This window comes from Vipera berus (genome assembly GCF_964194415.1).
Source record: "Vipera berus genome assembly, chromosome: 5".
Taxonomy (NCBI): Eukaryota; Metazoa; Chordata; class Lepidosauria; order Squamata; family Viperidae; genus Vipera; species Vipera berus.
The window spans coordinates 4,760,516-4,768,026 of record NC_138207.1 but is presented as its reverse complement, the minus strand read 5'-3'; positions in this window follow the sequence as shown (position 1 = coordinate 4,768,026).

The following is a 7,511-nucleotide window of genomic DNA, read 5'->3' as shown; positions in this document are numbered from 1 at the left end:
AGACAGTGAGTGTCGCCCTACCTTACGACGTTTCTTGACACAGTTGTTAAGCGAATCACTGCAGTTGTTTTCAGCAAGTAACCCGGTTGTTAAGTGAATCTGGCTTCCCCATTGACTTTGCTGGTCAGAAGGTCGCAAAAGGGGAACCGCGTGAACCCGGGACACGGCAACCGTCACAAACACAGGCCAGTTGCCAAGCCTCTGAACTGTGATCATGTGACCGCAGGGATGCTGCAACGGTTGTGTGAAAAAAGGTCATAACTCACTTTTTTTAAAGTGCTGTTGTAACTTTGAATGGCCACTAAACAGTCAAAGACTAGCTGTAGTCTGTAAGCCAAGCCACCCAGTATCAGTAAGAGGGGCAGTAAAATAGGTAGGTAGGGAGAGAGAGAGAGAGAGAGATGGATAGATGGATAGATAGATAGATAGATAGATAGATAGATAGATAGATAGATAGATAGACAGACATGGATTGATAGATAGATAGATAGATAGATAGATAGATAGATAGATAGATAGATAGATAGATAGATAGGATAAGATAGAGAAGGAGGCATAGAGACAGATGGAGAAATAGATGCAGTAGCTAGAGAAAGAGATAATGGACAGAGAGATAGAAGAGATAGATAGATAGATAGATAGATAGATAGATAGATAGATAGATAGATAGATAGATAGATAGATAGATAGATAGATAGATGATAGATAGATAGATAATGGATAGAAAGATATGGATGGATAGAAAGATATGGATAGATAGACAGATAGATAGATAGATAGATAGATAGATAGATAGATAGATAGATAGATAGATAGATAGATATGGATGGATAAATAGATATGGATGGATAGATAGATAAAGGTAAAGGTAGGTAAAGTTTCCCCCGCACATGCGTGCTAGTCGTTTCCGACTCTAGGGGCCGGTGCTCATCTCCGTTTCAAAGCCAAAGAGCCAGCGCTTGTCCGAGGACGTCTCCGTGGTCATGTGGCCGGCATGACTAGACGCCAAAGGCGCACGAAACGCTGTTCCCTTCCCACCGGAGTGGTCCCTATTTTTCTACTTGCATTTTTACGTGCTTTCGAACTGCTAGGTTGGTAGAAGCTGGGACGAGTAACAGGCGCTCACTCTGCTACGCGGCACTCGGGATTCGACCCGCCAAACTGCCGACCTTCCGATCGACAAGTTCAGCGTCCTAACCCACTGAGCCACCGCGTCCCTGGATAGATAGATAGATAGATAGATAATCGATAGGATGAGATAGAGAGGGAGGCATAGAGGCAGATGGAGAAATAGATGCAGTAGCTAGAGAAAGAGATAGATAATGGATAGATAGATAGATAGATAGATAGATAGATAGATAGATAGATAGGATAAGATAGAGAAGGAGGCATAGAGACAGATGGAGAAATAGATGCAGTAGCTAGAGAAAGAGATAATGGACAGAGAGATAGAAGAGATAGATAGATGATAGATAGATAGATAGATAGATAGATAGATAGATAGATAGATAGATAGATAGATAGATAGATAGATGATAGATAGATAGATAGATAGATAGATAGATAGATAGATAGATAGATAGATAGATAATGGATAGAAAGATATGGATGGATAGAAAGATATGGATGGATAGATAGATAGATAGATAGATAGATAGATAGATAGATAGATAGATAGATAGATAGATATGGATGGATAAATAGATATGGATGGATAGATAGATAGATAGATAGATAGATAGATAGATAGATAGATAGATAGATAGATAGATAATCGATAGGATGAGATAGAGAGGGAGGCATAGAGGCAGATAGAGAAATAGATGCAGTAGCTAGAGAAAGAGATAGATAATGGATAGATAGATAGATAGATAGATAGATAGATAGATAGATAGATAGATAGATGATAGAATAATGAGGACTATCCATAGTGACTTGGGCCACGTGACAAGAATTCAGTGACGTGCTAAAGGGAAAGACACCCTGTACTCCACTGTAAAAGATAGACAGACAGACAGACAGACAGCTGAGAGCAAGTTGCTACTGCAGAGCAGGGGTGGAGAACGAGGCTGTTTTAGAACGTGTGGACTTCAACTCCCAGAATTTCTGAGCCAGCCAAAACCGTATACGTGGTCCTCGACTTACAACTTTTCTATCTGATGGGATTAGTTATTTTTATTGCAGCAAGAAGAAGTGAACAATAATCGATTAGGGGCAGTAATTCGCACTGCTGAGTTAATCAAAGATAATTATTATTTATGTTAACAAGCCATAATAATAGGTATGATTAACAATGGCTTGTTATCTTGTGATTGTATTACTGCAATGCCCTCTGAATGGGGCTGCTCTTGAAGGCGATCTAGAAGCTACGGTGGATCCAGAATGATGTGATCTGGGGTGGACATGACGATGATTAGATTTTTATCCATCCATTTATTTATTTTGCTTTTTCTTTGTCTTTCTTTCTTTCTTTTTCTTTCGCTTTTCTTTCTTGCTTGTTTACTTGCTTGCTTTTTATTTATTTATTTCTCTCCCTCTTTCTTTCTTTCTTTCTTTCTTTCTTTCTTTCTTTCTTTCTTTCTTTTCTTTCTTTCTTTCTTTTTCTTTCGCTTTTCTTTCTTGCTTGTTTACTTGCTTGCTTTTTATTTATTTATTTCTCTCCCTCTTTCTTTCTTTCTTTCTTTCTTTCTTTCTTTCTTTCTTTTCTTTCTTTCTTTCTTTTTCTTTCGCTTTTCTTTCTTGCTTGTTTACTTGCTTGCTTTTTATTTTTTTATTTCTCTCCCTCTTTCTTTCTTTCTTTCTTTCTCTTTCTTCTTTCTTTCTTTTTCTTTCGCTTTTCTTTCTTGCTTGCTTTTTATTTCTTTCTTTCTTTCTTTCTTTCTTTCTTTCTTTCTTTCTTTCTTTCTTTCTTTTTCTTTCGCTTTTCTTTCTTGCTTGTTTACTTGCTTGCTTTTTATTTATTTATTTCTCTCCCTCTTTCTTTCTTTCTTTCTTTCTTTCTTTCTTTTCTTTCTTTCTTTCTTTTTCTTTCGCTTTTCTTTCTTGCTTGTTTACTTGCTTGCTTTTTATTTTTTTATTTCTCTCCCTCTTTCTTTCTTTCTTTCTCTTTCTTCTTTCTTTCTTTTTCTTTCGCTTTTCTTTCTTGCTTGCTTTTTATTTCTTTCTTTCTTTCTTTCTTTCTTTCTTTCTTTCTCTTTCTTTTCTTCTTTCTTTCTTTCTTTCTTTTTCTTTCGCTTTTCTTTCTTGCTTGTTTACTTCCTTGCTTTTTATTTATTTATTTCTCTCCCTCTTTCTTTCTTTCTTTCTTTCTTTCTTTCTTTTCTTTCTTTCTTTCTTTTTCTTTCGCTTTTCTTTCTTGCTTGTTTACTTCCTTGCTTTTTATTTATTTATTTCTCTCCCTCTTTCTTTCTTTCTTTCTTTCTTTCTTTCTTTCTTTCTTCTTTCTTTCTTTCTTTCTTTCTTTCTTTCTCTTTCTTTCTTTCTTTCTTTCTTCCTTTTTTCTCCTTCCTTCCTTCCTTCCTTCCTTCCTTCCACCCACTCAAGATGCTGAGACTTCTTTATTCTCCGGAAAACACGGAGTCATTTCTTGTGGAGTTGCAAAAACGCAGGATAGAGAGAGAAAAGTCACAAGACTCTCCCAGGAGATCGTGACACCTCCAGGGGACCTTTTTCAACTGCTCTGCCCTCCTCTGCTTTGGTCACAGGTGGCTCCATGCTGAGAGCTGGGAAGATGCCGCCTGCTCGAACTCGGCGCCCACAGCAGGGGCACCCAGACCTTCCTCTGACCAGAGTAGGAATCAGCTCCTCGGCCCGTGGCTCGCCTTTCAGTCTGGTTTTCTAATATCACCCTTCACATATTGTTTCCAGCAGAAACGTGCCCCCCCCAAACCGTGACTTAGATGCAAGAAACAAAAACTCCAGACTCTTATTCTAATGATCCAATGCAGGCTTGGAAGAAGCAGCTGAAAATAGTTCGCAGCCCGGGTATCCAACTTTCCTCAATATCTTAAATCACCGGCAGCGTGTACCATTAAAATGCAGTTGTTCATTCAGGTCGGCAGCTCAGCTAAAAACAACTTAAGATGAAACAAGCTTTTCAAGGGAGATGCAATTATCCAGGATCGTACTGTTCTGTACCAGCCTGCTACCGGCCCTGCAAAAAAGGCAGGGACAACCCCTTTTACAAGAAGGCAAGAGGCTGGAATTACGCCTGCCAAATTTATTGCTACAAAAACAAATAGAACAAGACACGAACCAAAAAACAGGAGCTTTTCAAGCGGTTGCCTTCAGCAAACCAGCCCTCCCACGCATTCCCCTTTTATACAGTTCAGGGCGTGGCTTCTCTCTGCCTCCTTCCGAGGAGCCCCATTGCCTTCCTCTGTTTACTCCTGACTGACTGCCTCCTGCGTCGGGCGTCCTTGAACAGGGCCAGCTGTGGGTCATCTTCATCCATGCTGTCAGGCTCACACAGCTGGGTCTGCGTCGTGACCAGATGAGAGGGGCCTGGCTGAGGGCTCTCATCAAGCTGTCCAACCCCCTCAGCAAGCTCTTCAACACCCCCCTCCTCCTCCTCTGAGTCGTCCGACCCAACTGCCGAACCCACAGGCTGACCCTGAATCACAACACGTACAGAGGGAGCCAAAGGCATTGCAGAAAAGCTCTCGAAGCCACGTGAATTTAGTAGCATCGCAGCAACTGTCAGGTTTACACCAGACTGTAGGAGGGAATTTAATGCTTCTCCGAGTTACATGAAATCAGAGAAAAGGTCTTCGCACGCAGAGGGATTACAACGGTGTGGCCGCCGATCGAGGGAAAATGCTTAGTGTACCTCTGGCCTTAATGTACTACTGATCTGCGTGGAATGAACTTGCAATCAGGAACACGGCTACTTTGGTGTAATGGTGAAAGGAACAGGCCAGAAAGCAGGAGACGGTGAGTTCTACTCCTGCCTTAGAGGTAAAAGCCAGATGTGTGACTTTGGGCCAATCACCAGGAGACGGTGAGTTCTAGTCCCGCCTTAGGTATGAAAGCCAGCTGCGTGACTTTGGGCCAATCACTAGGAGACTGTGAGTTCTAGTCCCACCTTAGGTATGAAAGCCAGCTGGGTGACTTTGGGCCAATCACCAGGAAACTGTGAGTTCTAGTCCTGCCTTAGGCATGAAAGTCGGCTGCGTGACTTTGGGCCAATCACCAGGAGACTGTGAGTTCTAGTCCCGCCTTAGGTATGAAAGCCAGCTGGGTGACCTTGGGCCAATCACCGGGAGACAGTGAGTTCTAGTCCTGCCTTAGGCATGAAAGTCGGCTGCGTGACTTTGGGCCAATCACCAGGAGACTGTGAGTTCTAGTCCCGCCTTAGGTATGAAAGCCAGCTGGGTGACTTTGGGCCAATCACCGGGAGACAGTGAGTTCTAGTCCCGCCTTAGGTATGAAAGACAGCTGACATGGTTGTCAAGTGAATCTGGCTTCCCCATTGACTTTGTTCATCAGAAGTTCACAAAAGGGGGTGACATTACCTCAGGACGCTGCAACCATCATAAAGGTGAGGCAGTTGTCAAGCATCCGAACTTTGATCACATGACAAATGGGGAATGCTGCAAGGGTCATCGGTATGAAAAACAGTGGCTTTTCCCCCTGCCGTTGCAATTTCAAACGGTCACTAAACAAAATGGTTGTAAGTTGGGGAAACATTGGCAAAGGGCGATTTTGGAAGTTGGGGGTCAATGCTCGAGAAGTTGAGATGTTTTCCAGATCTTCTGAAGGAGGTCAAATTGGCCAAGAGCATTTTACATCAATGTGTAATAAAAAAATCAGGATTATAATATTTCCATCCAACCTCTGAGCAAGTGAATTTGAGAAAAGGTGCAATTTACCCCCGGCCCACACAGGTCACTATGAGTGAAACTCAACCAGACGTCAAGAAAATTCCATCTCCAAAGGTGGGACCGTAAAATTTAATCTGCAAGTGGAGAAGTGTTACAGGAGAGAGAGAAAAGTGGGGGGAAAGAATTATAAAACCAAGAAGGGTAGAATAGAACAGAACAGAACAGAACAGAACAGAACAGAACAGAACAGAACAGAACAGAACAGAATAGAATAGAATAGAATAGAATAGAATAGAATAGAATAGAATAGAATAGAATAGAATAGAATAGAATAGAATAACAGGAGTTGGAAGGGACCTTGGAGGTCATCTAGTCCAACCCCCTGCTCAGGTAGGGAACCCTATACCATTTCAGGCAAATGGCTGTCCAGTCTCTTCTTAAAAACTTCCAGTGTTGGAGCATTCATAAGTTCTGGAGGCAAGTCGTTCCACTAGTTAATTGTTCTAACTGTCAGGAAGTTTCTCCTTAGTTCTAGGTTGCTTCTCTCCTTGGTTAGTTTCCATCCATTGCTTCTTGTTCTGCCTTCAGGCGCTTTGGAGAAGAGCTTGACTGCCTCTTCTTTGGGGGCAGCCCCTGAGGGATTGGAAACACTGCTATCATGTCCCCCTTCGTCCTTCTCTTCATTAAACTAGAACAGGGGTAGGCAACCTCGGCTCTTTTATGACTCATGGACTTCAACTCCCAGAATTCCTGAGTCAGCTATGCTGACTCAGGAATTCCGGGAGTTGAAGTCCATGAGTCATAAAAGAGCTGAGGTTGCCTACCCCTGAACTAGAACATACCTTTGCTTGTCGGAAGATTGCGAGAGGGGTAAATCACACGACCTTGCAACCGTCATCAATATCAGTCAGTCGCCAAGCCTCTGGATTTCGATCCCGCGACAGTCGTAAGGGTGAAAAACGGTCCCAAGTCCCCTTTTTTTCCCCCAGCGCCGTTGCAACTTCCGATGGCCTGAAGGACACCCTATTCCGCTGAGCTTTGATCACTCTTTTTTTTTTTCCCGCGGGGTGGGTGGGTGGAAATCCATTTTGCAAAATAGGGCCGCTTTGCAAAGAAGACGCTCTGCGGCACTGCGGATGCGGAGGGCCGAAGGGTCAGCGACCTGCTGGCAAGCTGCATCCCGACTGACTTCACTGGCCAGGATCTGGGCTCTCTCCCTTGGCTGCCCGGCTGCCTCCCACCGCAGGATCTTGGCGCTCAGCCTTTCCCAATAACTCTCTTCCGTCCCGCATCGGCAGCACTTGGAAGACTTGGCTCGGGAAAGGCCGGTCCTTCTTCTTGCTCCTGATCGTCTGGGTCACCTTGGGATGGAGAAGAACCCAGCCAGGGAAGGCTGCCAAGAGGCTTGTGATGATTCTTAGCAGAGTGCCAAGAACATCGAGAGATGAGAACACCGGCCCGGGTGTGTGTGTGTGTGTGGTGGGGGACACACATACGGCAATTAGCAATCAGCCTTCCATCCTTCCGAGGTAGGTAAAATGAGGACCCAGATTGTTGGGGGCAATAAGCTGACTTTGTAATAATGCCGCTTGGGGTGTGTGTGAAAGCCCTAATAAGCAGGCATATACATGGAATGAAGGCTACTGCTAAGCTTGTAAGCCGCCCTGAGTCTTCGGAGAAGGGCGGGAT